Here is a 20,338-nt window from a genome sequence, read left to right as displayed (position 1 = left end):
TACACCAACCCCTCCCACAGCCGACACCAACCCCTCCCACAGCCACCCGAACCCCTCCCACAGCCACCAACCCCTCCCACAGCCACCCCAACCCCTCCCACAGCCACCCCAGCAACCCAAACCCCTCCCATACGCTACACCAACCCCTCCCATAGCCACCCCAACCCCTCCCACAGCCACCCTAACCCCTCCCACAGCCACCCTAACCCCTCCCACAGCATACACCAACCCCTCCCACCCCAACCCCTCTGAACCCCTCCCACAGCCTACACCAACCCTTCCCACAGCCACCCCAACCCCTCCCACAGCCACCCCAGCAACCCAAACCCTCCCATACGCTACACCAACCCCTCCCCCAGCCACCCAAACCCCTCCCACGCTACACCAACAATCCCATAACTATCCTATCCCCTCCCATAGCCTACACCACCCCTCCCCCAGCCACACCAACCCCTCCCACAGCCACTCCAACCCCTCCCACAGCCAACCAAACCCCTCCCACAGCCACCCCAACCCCTCCCATAGCCTACACCAACCCCTCCCACAGCCACCCCAACCCCTCCCACAGCCACCCCAACCCCTCCCATAGCCTACACCAACCCCTCCCACAGCCACCCCAACCCCTCCCACAGCCACCCCAACCCCTCCCATACGCTACACCAACCCATCCCATAGCTACCCTATCCCCTCCCATAGCCCACACCAACCCTCCCACAGCCCACACCAACCCTCCCACAGCCACCCTATGCCCATCCCATAGCCTACACCAACCCCTCCCACAGCCACCCTAACCCCTCCCACAGCCTACACCAACCCCTCCCACCAGAACCGCTCCCACAGCCTACACCTGAACCCCTCCCACAGCCACCGCAACCCCTCCCACAGCCTACACCGGAACCCCTCCCACAGCCACCCCAACCCCTCCCACAGCCTACCCCAACCCCTCCCACAGCCTACAACAACCCCTCCCACAGCCACCCCCTCCCACAGCCACCCCCTCCCCCAGCCACACCAACCCCTCCCACAGCCACCCTAATCCCTCCCAGCCTACACCAACCCCTCCCACAGCCTACACCAACCCCTCCCACAGCCGACACCAACCCCTCCCACAGCCACCCGAACCCCTCCCACAGCCACCAACCCCTCCCACAGCCACCCCAACCCCTCCCACAGCCACCCCAGCAACCCAAACCCTCCCATACGCTACACCAACCCCTCCCCCAGCCACCCAAACCCCTCCCACGCTACACCAACACTCCCATAACTATCCTATCCCCTCCCATAGCCTACACCACCCCTTCCCCCAGCCACACCAACCCCTCCCACAGCCACTCCAACCCCTCCCACAGCCACCCAAACCCCTCCCACAGCCACCCCAACCCCTCCCATAGCCTACACCAACCCCTCCCATACGCTACACCAACCCATCCCATAACCCTATCCCCTCCCATAGCCAACACCAACCCCTCCCACAGCCCACACCCTTCCCACAGCCACCCTATGCCCATCCCATAGCCTACACCAACCCCTCCCACAGCCACCCTAACCCCTCCCACAGCCTACACCAACCCCTCCCACACCAGAACCCCTCCCACAGCCTACACCTGAACCCCTCCCACAGCCACCGCAACCCTCCCACAGCCTACACCGGAACCCCTCCCACAGCCACCCCAACCCCTCCCACAGCCTACCCCAACCCCTCCCACAGCCTACAACAACCCCTCCCACAGCCACCCCTCCCACAGCCACCCCCTCCCCCAGCCACACCAACCCCTCCCACAGCCACTCCAACCCCTCCCACAGCCACCCCAACCCCTCCCACAGCCACCCCAACCCCTCCCATAGCCTACACCAACCCCTCCCACAGCCTACACCAACCCCTCCCATACGCTACACCAACCCATCCCATAGCTACCCTATCCCCTCCCATAGCCAACACCAACCCCTCCCACAGCCCACACCCTTCCCACAGCCACCCTATGCCCATCCCATAGCCTACACCAACCCCTCCCACAGCCACCCTAACCCCTCCCACAGCCTACACCAACCCCTCCCACCAGAACCCCTCCCACAGCCTACACCTGAACCCCTCCCACAGCCACCGCAACCCCTCCCACAGCCTACACCGGAACCCCTCCCACAGCCACCCCAACCCCTCCCACAGCCTACCCCAACCCCTCCCACAGCCTACAACAACCCCTCCCACAGCCACCCCCTCCCACAGCCACCCCCTACCCCAGCCACCCCAACCCCTCCCACAGCCTACACCAACCCCTCCCACAGCCGACACCACCCCTCCCACAGCCACCACAACCCCTCCCACAGCCGACACCAACCCCTCCCACAGCCACCCTAACCCCTCCCACAGCCGACACCAACCCCTCCCACAGCCACCACAACCCCTCCCACAGCCGACACCAACCCCTCCCACAGCCACCCTAACCCCTCCCACAGCCTACACCAACCCCTCCCACAGCCAATCCAACCCCTCCCACAGCCAATCCAACCCCTCCAACAGCCACCCCAACCCCTCCCATAGGCTACACCAACCCCTCCCACAGCCTACACCAACCCCTCCCATACGCTACACCAACCCATCCCATAGCTACCCTATCCCCTCCCATAGCCTACACCAACCCCTCCCACAGCCCACACCAACCCCTCCCACAGCCACCCTATGCCCCTCCCATAGCCTACACCAACCCCTCCCACAGCCACCCTAACCCCTCCCACAGCCTACACCAACCCCTCCCACCAGAACCCCTCCCACAGCCACCGCAACCCCTCCCACAGCCTACACCGGAACCCCTCCCACAGCCACCCCAACCCCTCCCACAGCCTACACCAACCCCTCCCACAGCCTACACCAACCCCAGCCACAGCCACCCTAATCCCTCCCAGCCTACACCAACCCCTCCCACAGCCACCCCAACCCCTCCCACAGCCGACACCAACCCCTTCCACCAGAACCCCTCCCACAGCCACCGCAACCCCTCCCACAGCCTACACCGGAACCCCTCCCACAGCCACCCCAACCCCTCCCACAGCCTACACCAACCCCTCCCACAGCCTACACCAACCCCAGCCACAGCCACCCTAATCCCTCCCAGCCTACAGCAACCCCTCCCACAGCCACCGCAACCCCTCCCACAGCCTACACCGGAACCCCTCCCACAGCCACCCCAACCCCTCCCACAGCCTACACCAACCCCTCCCACAGCCACCCCAACCCCTCCCACAGCCACCCCAACCCTCCCACAGCCACCGCAACCCCTCACACAGCCTACACCGGAACCCCTCCCACAGCCACCCCAACCCCTCCCACAGCCTACACCAACCCCTCCCACAGCCTACACCAACCCCTCCCACAGCCTACACCAACCCCAGCCACAGCCACCCTAATCCCTCCCAGCCTACACCAACCCCTCCCACAGCCTACACCAACCCCTCCCACAGCCTACACCAACCCCTCCCACAGCCAACCAAACCCCTCCCACAGCCGACACCAACCCCTCCCCCAGCCACCCCCTCCCACAGCCACACCAACCCCTCCCACAGCCACCCTAATCCCTCCCAGCCTACACCAACCCCTCCCACAGCCACCCCACCCGCAGCCACCCTATCTCTTCCGAGTCTACTCCAACCCCTCCCACAGCCTACACCAACCCCTCCCACAGCCACCCTAATCCCTCCCAGTCTACATCAAACCCTCCCCCAGCCTACACCAACCCCCCCTCACAGCCACCCCCTCCCCCAGCCACACCAACCCCTCCTACAGCCTACCCCAACCCCTCCCACCTTCTACACCAACCCCTCCCACCTTCTACACCAACCGCTCCCACCTTCTACACCAACCCCTCCCACAGCCACCCTAACCCCTCCCACAGCCACCCTAACCCCTCCCACAGCCACCCTAACCCCTCCCACCTTCTACACCAGGAGGTATATGTATTATAACCATCCGTTACTCACCACGGTCCGCTGTTTATTGTGCAGGAACACCCTGACCCCTCCCACAGCCACCCTAACCCCTCCCCACAGCCACCCTAACCCCTCCCACCTTCTACACCAGGAGGTATATGTATTATAACCATCCGTTACTCACCACGGTCCACTGTTTATTGGGCAGGAACACCCTGACCCCTCCCACAGCCACCCTAACCCCTCCCCACAGCCACCCTAACCCCTCCCACCTTCTACACAAGGAGGTATGTGTGTTATAACCACCCCTTACTCACCACGGTCCGCTGTTTATTGGGCAGGAACACCCTGACCCCTCCCACAGCCACCCTAACCCCTCCCACCTTCTACACAAGGAGGTATATGTGTTATAACCACCCCTTACTCACCACGGTCCGCTGTTTATTGGGCAGGAACACCCTGACCCCTCCCACAGCCACCCTAACCCCTCCCACCTTCTACACCAGGAGGTATATGTATTATAACCATCCGTTACTCACCACGGTCCGCTGTTTATTGGGCAGGAACACCCTGACCCCTCCCACAGCCACCCTAACCCCTCCCACAGCCACCCTAACCCCTCCCCACAGCCACCCTAACCCCTCCCCACAGCCACCCTAACCCCTCCCACCTTCTACACCAGGAGGTATATGTGTTATAACCACCCCTTACTCACCACGGTCCGCTGTTTATTGGGCAGGAACACCCTGACCCCTCCCACAGCCACCCTAACCCCTCCCACAGCCACCCTAACCCCTCCCCACAGCCACCCTAACCCCTCCCACCTTCTACACCAGGAGGTATATGTGTTATAACCACCCCTTACTCACCACGGTCCGCTGTTTATTGGGCAGGAACACCCTGACCCCTCCCACAGCCACCCTAACCCCTCCCCACAGCCACCCTAACCCCTCCCACCTTCTACACCAGGAGGTATATGTGTTATAACCACCCCTTACTCACCACGGTCCGCTGTTTATTGGGCAGGAACACCCTGACCCCTCCCACAGCCACCCTAACCCCTCCCCACAGTCACCCTAACCCCTCCCACCTTCTACACAAGGAGGTATATGTGTTATAACCACCCCTTACTCACCACGGTCCGCTGTTTATTGGGCAGGAACACCCTGACAATGGGTTTCTGAGGGGAGCGGGGATTGGCCCGTCCGTCTGTAGGGGTCTGGAGGACAGCCAGGGTGTTGGGGGCGGAGGGGAGAAGGAACTGGGTGCCCCCGGATCCCCCAGAACAGCTCAAACCCCCGTCCAGGAGGGAAGGGGGCGTAGGGGAGGAGGAGTAGAAGTCTGTCCCGGTCCCCATGGCCTCCAGGAGCTGCTGCTCCCTCTGCTGCAGAGCGTCCAGCTTACTGGTGTACTCCTCATAGGCCTACAGAGACAACACACACACACACACACAGCTTACTGGTGTACTCCTCATAGGCCTACAGAGACAACACACACACAGCTTACTGGTGTACTCCTCATAGACCTACAGAGACAACACACACACACACACAGCTTACTGGTGTACTCCTCATAGACCTACAGAGACCACACACAGCTTACTGGTGTACTCCTCATAGGCCTACAGAGACAACACACACAGCTTACTGGTGTACTCCTCATAGGCCTACAGAGACAACACACACACACACACACCTTACTGGTGTACTCCTCATAGGCCAACAGAGACAATACACACATTTTTTTAAACATCCTTCCATAACCAGTCAAAAGTTTGGACACACCTACTCATTCCGTGTTTTACTATTTTCTACATTGTAGAATAATAGTGAAGACATCAAAACTATGAAATAATACGTATGGAGTCATGTAGTAACCAAAAAAAAAAGTGTTAAACAAAATCAAAACATATTTTAGATTCTTCAAAGTAGCCACCTTTTGCCATGATGACAGCTTAGTACACTCTTGGCATTCTCTCAACCAGCTTCACCTGGAATGCTTTTCCAACAGTCTTGAAGGAGTTCCCACATATGCTGAGCACTTTTATTCCTTCACTCTGCGGTCCAACTCATCCCAAACCATCTCAATTGGGTTGAGGTCGGGTGATTGTGGAGGCCAGGTTATCTGATGCAACACTCCATCACGCTGCTTCTTGGTCAAATAGCCCTTACACAGCCTGGAGGTGTGTTGGGTCATTGTCCTGTTGAAAAACAAATGATAGTGGGACTTAGTGGGACTAAGCCCAACCCAGATGGGATGGCGTATCGCTGCAGAATGCTGTGGTAGCCATGCTGGTTAAGTCTGCCTTGAAATCTAAATAAATCACAGACAGTGGCGCCAGCAAAGCACCCCCACACCATTACACCTCCTCCTCCTTGCTTCACAGTGGGAACCACACATGTGGAGATCATCTGTTCACCTACTCTGCGTCTCACAAAGACACGGCGGTTGGAACCATAAATCTCAAATTTGGACTCATCAGACCAAAGGACAGATTTTCGACCATGAAGTCCTGATTCACAGTTTCCTCTGAACAGTTGATGTTGAGATGTGTCTTGAACGCTGTGAAGCATTTATTTGGGCTGCAATCTGAGGCAGGTAACTCTAATGAACTTATCCTCTGCAGCAGAGGTAACTCTGGGTCTTCCTTTCCTGTGGCGGTCCTCATGACAGCCAGTTTCATCATAGCGCTTGATGGTTTTTGGGACTGCACTTGAAGAAACTTTCCAAAGTTCTTGAAATCTTCCGGATTGACTGACCTTCATGTCTTACAGTGATGATGGACTGTCATTTCTCTTTGCTTATTTGAGCTGTTCTTGCCATAATATGGACTTGGTCTTTTACCAAATAGGGCCATCTTCTGTATACCACCCTTACCTTGTCACAACACAACACACAGGGTAACTCACCTCCAGGTATATGGACAGAGGGTTACATCCTCCACCTCACAGAGTAACTCACCTCCAGGTATATAGACAGAGGGGTACATCCTCCTCACAGGGTAACTCACCTCCAGGTATATGGACAGAGGGGTACATCCTCCTCCTCACAGGGTAACTCACCTCCAGGTATATAGACAGAGGGGTACATCCTCCTCCTCACAGGGTAACTCACCACCAGGTATATGGACAGAGGGGTACATCCTCCTCCTCACAGGGTAACTCACCTCCAGGTATATGGACAGAGGGTTACATCCTCCTCCTCACAGGGTAACACACCTCCAGGTATATGGACAGAGGGGTACATCCTCCTCCTCACAGGGTAACTCACCTCCAGGTATATGGACAGAGGGGTACATCCTCCTCCTCACAGGGTAACTCAACCTCCAGGTATATGGACAGAGGGGTACATCCTCCTCCTCACAGGGTAACTCACCTCCAGGTATATGGACAGAGGGGTACATCCTCCTCACAGGGTAACTCACCTCCAGGTATATGGACAGAGGGGTACATTCTCCTCCTCACAGGGTAACTCACCTCCAGGTATATGGACAGAGGGTTACATCCTCCTCCTCACAGGGTAACTCACCTCCAGGTATATGGACAGAGGGGTACATCCTCCTCCTCACAGGGTAACTCACCTCCAGGTATATGGACAGAGGGGTACATCCTCCTCACAGGGTAACTCACCTCCAGGTATATGGACAGAGGGGTACATCCTCCTCCTCACAGGGTAACTCACCTCCAGGTATATGGACAGAGGGGTACATCCTCCTCCTCACAGGGTAACTCACCTCCAGGTATATGGACAGAGGGTTACATCCTCCTCCTCACAGGGTAACTCACCTCCAGGTATATGGACAGAGGGTTACATCCTCCTCCTCACAGGGTAACTCACCTCCAGGTATATGGACAGAGGGGTACATCCTCCTCCTCACAGGGTAACTCACCTCCAGGTATATGGACAGAGGGGTACATCCTCCTCCTCACAGGGTAACTCACCTCCAGGTATATGGACAGAGGGGTACATCCTCCTCACAGGGTAACTCACCTCCAGGTATATAGACAGAGGGTTACATCCTCCTCACAGGGTAACTCACCTCCAGGTATATGGACAGAGGGGTACATCCTCCTCCTCACAGGGTAACTCACCTCCAGGTATATAGACAGAGGGGTACATCCTCCTCCTCACAGGGTAACACACCTCCAGGTATATGGACAGAGGGGTACATCCTCCTCACAGGGTAACTCACCTCCAGGTATATAGACAGAGGGGTACATCCTCCTCCTCACAGGGTAACTCACCTCCAGGTATATGGACAGAGGGGTGCATCCTCCTCACAGGGTAACTCACCTCCAGGTATATAGACAGAGGGGTACATCCTCCTCCTCACAGGGTAACTCACCTCCAGGTATATGGACAGAGGGGTGCATCCTCCTCACAGGGTAACTCACCTCCAGGTATATGGACAGAGGGGTGCATCCTCCTCACAGGGTAACTCACCTCCAGGTATATAGACAGAGGGGTACATCCTCCTCCTCACAGGGTAACTCACCTCCAGGTATATGGACAGAGGGGTGCATCCTCCTCACAGGGTAACTCACCTCCAGGTATATAGACAGAGGGGTACATCCTCCTCCTCACAGGGTAACTCACCTCCAGGTATATGGACAGAGGGGTGCATCCTCCTCACAGGGTAACTCACCTCCAGGTATATGGACAGAGGGGTACATCCTCCTCACAGGGTAACTCACCTCCAGGTATATGGACAGAGGGGTACATCCTCCTCCTCACAGGGTAACTCACCTACAGGTATATAGACAGAGGGTTACATCCTCCTCACAGGGTAACTCACCTCCAGGTATATGGACAGAGGGGTACATCCTCCTCACAGGGTAACTCACCTCCAGGTATATGGACAGAGGGGTACATCCTCCTCACAGGGTAACTCACCTCCAGGTATATGGACAGAGGGTTACATCCTCCTCACAGGGTAACTCACCTCCAGGTATATGGACAGAGGGGTACATCCTCCTCCTCACAGGGTAACTCACCTCCAGGTATATGGACAGAGGGGTACATCCTCCTCCTCACAGGGTAACTCACCTCCAGGTATATGGACAGAGGGGTACATCCTCCTCCTCACAGGGTAACTCACCTCCAGGTATATGGACAGAGGGGTACATCCTCCTCCTCACAGGGTAACTCACCTCCAGGTATATGGACAGAGGGGTACATCCTCCTCCTCACAGGGTAACTCACCTCCAGGTATATGGACAGAGGGGTACATCCTCCTCCTCACAGGGTAACTCACCTCCAGGTATATGGACAGAGGGGTACATCCTCCTCCTCACAGGGTAACTCACCTCCAGGTATATGGACAGAGGGGTACATCCTCCTCACAGGGTAACTCACCTCCAGGTATATGGACAGAGGGGTACATCCTCCTCCTCACAGGGTAACTCACCTCCAGGTATATGGACAGAGGGGTACATCCTCCTCCTCACAGAGTAACTCACCTCCAGGTATATGGACAGAGGGTACATCCTCCTCCTCACAGGGTAACTCACCTCCAGGTATATGGACAGAGGGGTACATCCTCCTCCTCACAGGGTAACTCACCTCCAGGTATATGGACAGAGGGGTACATCCTCCTCCTCACAGGGTAACTCACCTCCAGGTATATGGACAGAGGGGTACATCCTCCTCCTCACAGGGTAACTCACCTCCAGGTATATGGACAGAGGGGTACATCCTCCTCCTCACAGGGTAACTCACCTCCAGGTATATAGACAGAGGGGTACATCCTCCTCACAGGGTAACTCACCTCCAGGTATATGGACAGAGGGGTACATCCTCCTCCTCATAGGGTAACTCACCTCCAGGTATATGGACAGAGGGGTACATCCTCCTCACAGGGTAACTCACCTCCAGGTATATGGACAGAGGGTTACATCCTCCTCACAGGGTAACTCACCTCCAGGTATATGGACAGAGGGGTACATCCTCCTCACAGGGTAACTCACCTCCAGATATATGGACGAAGGGGTACATCCTCCTCACAGGGTAACTCACCTCCAGGTATATAGACAGAGGGGTACATCCTCCTCCTCACAGGGTAACTCACCTCCAGGTATATGGACAGAGGGGTACATCCTCCTCCTCACAGGGTAACTCACCTCCAGGTATATGGACAGAGGGGTACATCCTCCTCACAGGGTAACTCACCTCCAGGTATATGGACAGAGGGGTACATCCTCCTCACAGGGTAACTCACCTCCAGGTATATGGACAGAGGGGTACATTCTCCTCCTCACAGGGTAACTCACCTCCAGGTATATAGACAGAGGGGTACATCCTCCTCACAGGGTAACTCACCTCCAGGTATATGGACAGAGGGGTACATCCTCCTCCTCACAGGGTAACTCACCTCCAGGTATATGGACAGAGGGGTACATCCTCCTCCTCACAGGGTAACTCACCTCCAGGTATATGGACAGAGGGGTACATCCTCCTCACAGGGTAACTCACCTCCAGGTATATGGACAGAGGGGCACATCCTCCTCACAGGGTAACTCACCTCCAGGTATATGGACAGAGGGGTACATCCTTCATCACAGAGTAACTCACCTCCAGGTATATGGACAGAGGGGTACATCCTCCTCACAGGGTAACTCACCTCCAGGTATATAGACAGAGGGGTACATCCTCCTCCTCACAGGGTAACTCACCTCCAGGTATATGGACAGAGGGGTACATCCTCCTCACAGGGTAACTCACCTCCAGGTATATAGACAGAGGGTTACATCCTCCTCCTCACAGGGTAACTCACCTCCAGGTATATGGACGGAGGGTTACATTCTCCTCCAAACTTGTCCAGTAGTGCCTCTAAGTGCTCCTGTGTCAGCTTGATCATCTGCTTGATATTCCAGATCTAAGAGGACACACACACACACACACACACTTTAATTATGAACGTCACATCATACCGTTATATAGCCTAATTACATTGACTGAGATGGTGACTATAAACATTGCAGAGGCATAGCATGTCTCTGTTCCAAATGGAGCCCTATTCCCTATATAGTACACTACTTTAGACCAGATCCCTATTCCCTATATAGTACACTACTTTAGACCAGAGCCCTATTCCCTATATAGTGCACTACTTTAGACCAGAGCCCTATTCCCTATATAGTGCACTACTTTAGACCAGAGCCCTATTCCCAATATAGTGCACTACTTTAGACCAGAGCCCTATTCCCCACATAGTGCACTACACTACATAGGGCTCTGGTCTAAAGTAGTGCACTATGGGTCCCTATCGGTCGTGGTCAAAAGTAGAGCAGTCAGCTAAACAAAGGGACTTGGGTGGCGTTTTGGAAGCAGCCATTAGACACTAGTAGTGGAAGACTAAGCTACTGGTTGTTCTGTCTCTTCCCTGCGTCCCCAACTTCACAACCGACTGTCAACATTAAAATACACATCATTACACAACCGACTGTCAACATTAAAATACACATCATTACACAACCGACTGTCAACATTAAAATACACATCATTACACAACCGACTGTCAACATTAAAATACACATCATTACACAACCGACTGTCAACATGAAATCCCAACCGACTCTCCACCCTGGGAGAGGGAGGGGGGGTCAGTCTCCTCTCCACCCTGGGAGAGGGAGGGGGGGTCAGTCTCCTCTCCACCCTGGGAGAGCAGGGGGGGGGCAGTCTCCTCTCCACCCTGGGGGAGCGGGGGTCAGTCTCCTCTCCACCCTGGGAGAGAGGGGGAGGGGGGGATCAGTCTCCTCTCCACCCTGGGAGAGAGGGGGGTCAGTCTCCTCTCCACCCTGGGGGAGGGGGAGATCAGTCTCCTCTCCACCCTGGGAGAGAGGGGGGGGGGGGGATCAGTCTCCTCTCCACCCTCAGCCATGTCTTCCACACAACAACCACCAGACAAAATGCATATGCAACGCTCGTCTTTGTATAGACAGTATACCACCATAACAAACCAAGTCCTCTTCAGGGGCTTCAGTTAGAAAAAGCATGTTCTATGTGAGAAAATGCTTGATAAACCAGTGTCTCTACCGTGGGCCATGGATCCTAAAATAACCAGTAACACAAACCTTCCCCGTCACTGGTTAAATGCATGGAAGCGTCTGTACATCCAGAGAGGAGGCCTAGAACTAAGACAAGCCCCGCCCCCCCGTTGCCCTCAGATACTCGGAACATGATTTGAAATTAGGGCTGTCTTGAAAAGCCCAACCAAATCCTTTCTAGCATTTTAGGGGTCTCATTGAAATGGTCGTAAGCTACATAAGAGTTTGATACTCTGATCAATCTTGAGTGGTTTGAGTACCGTACACATTCTTCATGAGCACAAATTAATTTAAATGTATGTAAAGTGACTGCGGAAAGTATTCAGACCCCTTGACTTTTTCCACATTTTGTTACGTTACAGCCTTATTCTAAAATAGATTAAATCAAATACTCCGCAATCTACACACAATACCCCATAATGACGTCACAATACCACATAATGACATCACAATACCGCATAATGACATCACAATACCACATAATGACATCATAGCACCCCATAATGACATCACAATACCCCATAATGACATCACAATACCCCATAATGACATCACAATACCCCATAATGACATCACAATACCCCATAATGACAAAGCCAAAATAAGTTTTTAGAAATGTATTAAAAACAAAACAGAAATAGCTTATTAACTTAAGAATTCTGGACCTTTGCTATGAGGCTTGAAAATGAGCTCAGGTGCATCCTGATTCCATTGATCATCCTTGAGATGTTTCTACAACTTGGAGTCCAGCTGTGGTAAATTCAATTGATTGGACATGATCTGGAAAGGCACATAACTGTCTATAAAAAGGACCCACAGTTGCCAGGGCACTTCAGAGCAAAAAACAAGCCATGAGGTCAATGGAATTGTCCGTAAACCTCTGAGACAGGATTGTGTTGAGGCACAGATCTGGGGAAGGGTAGCAAAAAATGTCAGCAGCATTGAAGGTCCCCAAGTGCCCTCCCATCATTCTTAAAATGGAAGAAGTTTGGAACCACCAAGACTCTTCATAGAGCTGGCAACCCCGCCAAACTGAGCAATCGGGGTAGAAGGGCCTTGGTCAGGGAGGTGACCAAGAACCTGATTGTCACTGACAAGAGCTCCAGAGTTCCTCTGTGGAGATGGGAGAAGCTTCCAGAAGGACAACTATCTCTGCAGCACTCCACCAATCAGGCCTGAGGAGTGGCCAGACGGAAGCCACTCCTCAGTAAAAGGCACATGAGAGCCCGCTTGGAGTTTGCCAAACAGGCACCAAAAGATTCCCAGACCAGGAGAAACAAGATTCTCTGGTCTGATGAAACCAAGATTGAACTGTTTGGTCTGAAGGCCAAGCGTCACGTCTGGAGGAAACCTGCCACCATCCCTACGGTGAAGCATGGTGGTGGCAGCATCGTGCTGTGGGGATTTTATTCAGCGGCAGGGACTGGGAGACTAGTCGGGATCGAGGGAAAGATGAACGGAGCAAAGTACGGAGAGATCCTTGATGATTACCTGCTCCAGAGCGCTCAGGACCTCAGACTGGGGCGAAGGTTCACCTTCCAACAGGACAACGACCCTAAGCACACAGACAAGACAACGCAGGAGAGGCTTCGGGACAAGTCTCTAAATGTCCTTGAGGGGCCCAGCCAGAGTCCGGACTTGAACCCGATCAAACATCTCTGGAGAGACCGGAAAACAGCTGTGCAGCGATGCTACCCATCCAACCTGACAGAGCTTGAGAGGATCTACAGTGAAGAATGGGAGAAACTCCCCAAATACAGGTGTGCCAAGCTTGTAGCATCATACCCAAGAAGACTGGAGGCTGTAATCACTGCCAAAGGTGTTTCAACAAAGTACTGAGTAAAGGTTCTGAATACTTATGTAAAATGTGATATTTCAGTTTTTTATTATTAACACAATTGCAAAAATGCTTGTTGTATTGTGTGTAGATTGAGGATTTAAAAAAAAAATATCTTTTTAATACATTTTAGAATAATGATGTAACACATTTTTGGGAAAAAGTCAAGGGGTTCGCAAACTCCCACTTTTAATATGGTATGACTACTTGCATAAAAACCTGTGGATGGAAACGTGAGGCCGGCGAGTACTGTTTCATGAAAATAACTCCAAATGCGCACATCATGTGTATATCTGGGGCAGGTGGCTGTGACACCTCTGGACTCTAATTGGCCTCAGTCTGGACAATGTTTTACTGTTTTGGGGCAATATGACTTGTGATCAAAAATTATAGAATTCAAATTCAATGACATTCTCTGATTCTATGACCATTAAAAGAGATTATCCGGGACTTTTTAGCCAGTAGTTCTGAAAGTAACGCTCACTAGCCAATAGTGGTTCTCGATAAAATTGCGTACTACGTCACATCGGAACAGATATGTCATTACTCTCTCCACTCTGCATCTTGATTCGTTGTCACTCAAAATGGCGAGGTGCTGAAGCTCATTGGCTAGAAATCAAATTGCTAGGATACTAGCCCATGTGGGAGGTGGGGGGGAAATGGAGCAGCACAGCTTCCAGAAATACTGTTGCTTTCAAACTCGGGATTCCGTGGCTAATTGAGGTAAGACAGTAATTCTTGCGCATAGATTATGCTTGTATGAACTACACATTGACACATCCTGCCCAAAGCTGGACGTTTCAAAAATACTTACTAGTAGCCAAAGTTCTGGAGCCTGTCTAACTGTTCTATTTGAATTCTGTTTGATTCTATGTGCATTCTATTTGAATTCTGTTTGATTCTACGTGAATTCTGTTTGATTCTATGTGCATTCTATTTGAATTCTGTTTGATTCTACGTGCATTCTATTTGAATTTTATGTGCATTCTATTTGAATTCTGTTTGATTCTATGTGCATTCTATTTGAATTCTGTTTGATTCTACGTGCATTCTATTTGAATTTTATGTGCATTCTATTTGAATTTTATGTGCATTCTATTTGAATTATGTTTGATTCTATTTGGATTCTGTTGACTGCTGAATGGGGGCCAATATTATTCACTAAGCTTGGAAGATATCCTGAAGATTTGCAGATATCCCGCGCGGACAAAATTTCAACAGACAATAAAGATAATAAAGGTATTTATTGAGAAGGCATACAATAACATCAGTCAAGCACTTTTGGGAAGGAGAAAGTTTAGCTAACTTGAGTATACCTTTAAAAAAAATCTGACTAATTTGGCCTACTAATTGATGTAATTACCTGGATCCCAGGTGAATTGGTTTATGAGTTCTACTGTAACCAGAGAAACCACTCCTATCAACAGCAGGTTACTCAAGGTCCCAAAGTTAAGCTGACAGGGAATTGATTGAGGATTTTGGTTTGGCTCGTTGCACAACGTACAGCTTTTTCTATTTGACTAATAGATACAATATGATGCAATTGTGATTTTGCCATTATTTTATATTATGGTCAATTGGATACGCTTGATATGTCACTCACTAAATACCTTTTGACTGTTGCATCATGTTCTTTATTTTAATGTCATGTCTTCGATACAGGCCTTCTTGCATTGAAAGCAAAAATATTTTTTTAAATAGCTGTTGAAAAATATGTTTTAACTTTACATAAATGTAACGTTAGCTAAGAGCGTATCATTTGAGCCATGGCGATGGAAGAGGCCTAGCTTAGTGTATAGCTATTAATATTCGTGCGCTAATAATTCTGCATGAACCTCCATAACATTGGATCTATATTGTAAAATAATGTACATTTTATCAACCAAAACAAAGCCGATCTTTGCACAGCCATATCAGCTCCCGTCGACAGCCCACGAAGGGGTTCTCTTCTTGACGAAAATCCCTGATGAATTGTTCATAAATATCAATAAAAGTTTGTCAGTTAGCTATATCGGTATAAAACGTATTATCAAGCCATACGCGGTAGATCGCTGAAGTCAAACGGTGCCGGTGCCAGGTAGCGAACAGAGAGCTGGATGCAGCCGCCGCAGAGAGAGAGAGAGAGAGCGAGAGAGAGACCTGCTGGAGAGAGAGAAAAAACCTCGAAAAGCAAATGAAATATAGGCAGGCCTGAAATAAACATTGCCGTCAGCGTACTATTACACAAATCTAACGTGATCGATGTAGTCTAACGCAAAATGCACCTTAAGGAATAACGGCAAATACAAAGAGGACGAAGGACACGTTAGTGATGGAAATCATTTCCATTTTAGTGCATCATCTCGCCCCCTGCAATGCATCCCCACGATCCATATTACAGCCGGTGTTTCCTAAAGATCCCCATCCAGCAACCTCCACTCGGTACCCCCGTCTCGTCATGCCCAGCTTCACCCCCGTCTCCCCGGTCCATACCTCCTCGTCCTGCGGACATTCCGGGATCCCCACCGAACAGGCGGGGTCCAGGCAGGCTCCCAGCTCCTCCAGTCCCCGCTCCCGCTCCGGGTCTCGGTCCATCGTGTCACCGTTGAAGACGGGCGGTGGGGACTCGGCGTTACTCAACGCCGCCATTTTAAACTGCGATCAGCTGAGTGGAAAATAATCGAGGAGAGGAGACAGGAGGGGGAGACAGATTCAAGAAATGTAGCTGGGTAGTAAACCACCCCACCGGGATGTGATGGTTTTGGGGTACACGAGGAAATTAGGGTACCACTTTCCTCCTTTCTGTGTCAGTGACTATTTCTATTGGTTTATTATGTCAATAGCGAGTATTTAATTTGTTTCAGTGACCGCATATGGTTTTGCTTACTGATTAGTAGCTGGTCCAATTACATAGGCATCAAGTGCACTTGCAAAATAAAAAAGCTTCCCAACAAAATACAAAAAAAACATTCACCATAAAACAAATGTAGAGCACCAACCTTTGTAGGTCTACCACCATACACAGACAGGCAAACCAAACTCTAGCTGAGATTTTAACTCCAATAGTTAAAATCTCAGCTAGACCAGAGAGAGATGAAAAGGCGAACCGAGAGGGGTAATTTGGCCCAAAATCTGTCTCCTCCAGCAGGTGGCGTTGTTTCGTCCTCCAGGCGAGGAGTATTTTTAATTTTTAATTTCACCTTTATTTAACCAGGTAGGCAAGTTGAGAACAATTTCTCATTTACAATTGCGACCTGGCCAATATAAAGCAAAGCAGTTCGACACATACAACGACACAGAGTTACACATGGAGTAAAACTAACATTCAGTCAATAATACAGTATAAACAGGTCTATATACGATGTGAGCAAATGAGGTGAGATAAGGGAGGTAAAGGCAAAAAAAGGCCATGGTGGCAAAGTAAATACAATATAACAAGTAAAACACTGGAATGGTAGATTTGCAATGGAAGAATGTGCAAATTAGAAATAAAAATAATGGGGTGCAAAGGAGCAAAATAAATACATTAAATACAGTAGGGAAAGAGGTAGTTGTTTGGGCTAAATTATAGGTGGGCTATGTACAGGTGCAGTAATCTGACAGTTGGTGCTTAAAGCTAGTGAGGGAGATAAGTGTTTCCAGTTTCAGAGATTTTTGTAGTTCGTTCCAGTCATTGGCAGCAGAGAACTGGAAGGAGAGTCGGCCAAAGAAAGAATTGGTTTTGGGGGTGACTAGAGAGATATACCTGCTGGAGCGTGTGCTACAGGTGGGAGATGCTATGGTGACCAGCGAGCTGAGATAAGGGGGACTTTACCTAGCAGGGTCTTGTAGATGACATGGAGCCAGTGGGTTTGGCGACGAGTATGAAGCGAGGGCCAGCCAACGAGAGCGTACAGGCCGCAATGGTGAGTAGTATATGGGGCTTTGGTGACAAAACGGATAGCACTGTGATAGACTGCATCCAATTTGTTGAGTAGGGTATTGGAGGCTATTTTGTAAATGACATCGCCAAAGTCGAGGATTGGTAGGATGGTCAGTTTTACAAGGGTATGTTTGGCAGCATGAGTGAAGGATGCTTTGTTGCGAAATAGGAAGCCAATTCTAGATTTAACTTTGGATTGGAGATGTTTGATATGGGTCTGGAAGGAGAGTTTACAGTCTAACCAGACACCTAAGTATTTGTAGTTGTCCACGTATTCTAAGTCAGAGCCGTCCAGAGTAGTGATGTTGGACAGGCGGGTAGGTGCAGGTAGCGATCGGTTGAAGAGCACGCATTTAGATTTACTTGTATTTAAGAGCAATTGGAGGCCACGGAAGGAGAGTTGTATGGCATTGAAGATCATTTGAAGGTTAGTTAATACAGTGTCCAAAGAAGGGCCAGAGGTATACAGAATGGTGTCGTCTGCGTAGAGGTGGATCAGAGACTCACCAGCAGCAAGAGCAACATCATTGATGTATACAGAGAAGAGAGTCGGTCCAAGAATTGAACCCTGTGGCACCCCCATAGAGACTGCCAGAGGTCCGGACAGCAGACCCTCCGATTTGACTCACTGAACTCTATCAGAAAAGTAGTTGGTGAACCAAGCGAGGCAATCATTTGAGAAACAAGGCTGTTGAGTCTGCCGATGAGGATGTGGTGATTGACAGAGTCGAAAGCCTTGGCCAGATCAATGAATACGGCTGCACAGTAATGTTTCTTATCGATGGCGGTTAAGATATCGTTTAGTACCTTGAGCGTGGCTGAGGTGCACCCATGACCAGCTCTGAAACCAGATTGCATAGCAGAGAAGGTATGGTGAGATTCGAAATGGTCGGTAATCTGTTTGTTGACTTGGCTTTCGAAGACCTTAGAAAGGCATGGTAGGATAGATATAGGTACAGTGCCTTGCGAAAGTATTCGGCCCCCTTGAACTTTGCGACCTTTTGCCACATTTCAGGTTTCAAACATAAAGATATAAAACTGTATTTTTTTGTGAAGAATCAACAACAAGTGGGACACAATCATGAAGTGGAACGACATTTATTGGATATTTCAAAACTTTTTTAACAAATCAAAAACTGAAAAATTGGCCGTGCAAAATTATTCAGCCCCTTTTACTTTCAGTGCAGCAAACTCTCTCCAGAAGTTCAGTGAGGATCTCTGAATGATCCAATGTTGAAGCCTGAAATGTGGCAAAAGGTCGCAAAGTTCAAGGGGGCCGAATACTTTCGCAAGGCACTGTATATTTATATGGAGACCAACGTAGCCACAGGAAAAGGGAAACCAGTGAAGAACAAACACCACTGTAAATAAAACCCATATTTATGCTGATTTATTTACTCTTTTTACTTCAACTATTATTTTGTTACAACACTGTATATATATATATATATATATATATATATATATATATATATATATATATATGTAATATGACATTTGCATATCGTTACAACACTGTATATATATATACATAATATGACATTTGAAATGTCTTTATTCTTTTGGAACTGTTGTGAGTGTCATGTTTACTGTTAACTTTTATTGTTTATTTCACTTTTGTTTTTTATCTACTTCACTTGCTTTGGCAATGTTAACACGTGTTTCCCATGCCAGTAAAGCCCCTTCAATTGAAATTGAATGGATTATCTCTCCTCTGTCAGAGATACGAAGCAGAGACAGATCCTTACCAAGTACAGGCAGAGTGACCTCCGATTGACATAGAAACCGGCAGACATAAAAAGACATGGCTCCCCAAAGAGGAGCGTGTATGTGGTCACTGCACAACAGGGGAGGTAGAGACAGAGATGCACTTTCTCCTTTACTGTGATAAATATTTCCTCACCAAGAGATTCATTATTCGTAGAAATGACTCCATTTATTCCACATTTGATGTTATTAGAAGGAAAAACAACAAATGCTCATAGAGCAACGGCTCCTCTTGCAGACTAATATGTATTTGCCTCCCAAAGCCCGAGAGACATTGAATAATTAACTTAATTATTATTATGGTTGTGATTATTATTGCTAATAGTAGTGGTGCGAGTAGTAGGGGTGATGGTAATGATATCAGTTTAATTAATGTTGGTAGTGGTGGTATAGTATTGTTGATAATTAATGATGGTAGTGGTGGTATAGTATTGTTGATAATTAATGATGGTAGTGGTAGTGGTGGTATAGTATTGTTGATAATTAATGATGGTTGTGGTGGTAGTGTTGGTATAGTATTGTTGATAATTAATGATGGTAGTGGTGGTATAGTATTGTTGATAATTAATGATGGTAGTGGTGGTATAGTATTGTTGATAATTAATGATGGTAGTGGTTGTGGTGGTATAGTATTGATGATAATTAATGATGGTAGTGGTGGTATAGTATTGATGATAATTAATGATGGTAGTGGTGGTATAGTATTGTTGATAATTAATGATGGTAGTGGTTGTGGTGGTATAGTATTGATGATAATTAATGATGGTAGTGGTGGTATAGTATTGATGATAATTAATGATGGTAGTGGTGGTATAGTATTGTTGATAATTAATGATGGCAGTGGTGGTATAGTATTGTTGATAATTA

At 49.9% G+C, this 20,338-nt stretch overlaps 1 pseudogene; it reads right to left on the bottom strand.

The window, feature by feature from the left end:
* LOC135515548 (serine/threonine-protein kinase B-raf-like) overlaps window positions 1-16,698 on the bottom strand; it is a 306,564-nt pseudogene extending 289,866 nt beyond the window's left edge.
* Between the last annotated feature and the right edge of the window lie 3,640 nt (window positions 16,699-20,338).

This window comes from Oncorhynchus masou, chromosome 27, assembly GCF_036934945.1.
Source record: "Oncorhynchus masou masou isolate Uvic2021 chromosome 27, UVic_Omas_1.1, whole genome shotgun sequence".
NCBI lineage: Eukaryota > Metazoa > Chordata > Actinopteri > Salmoniformes > Salmonidae > Oncorhynchus > Oncorhynchus masou.
Note: the sequence above shows the minus strand (reverse complement) of the source record. Positions and strands in the feature narration are given on the sequence as shown.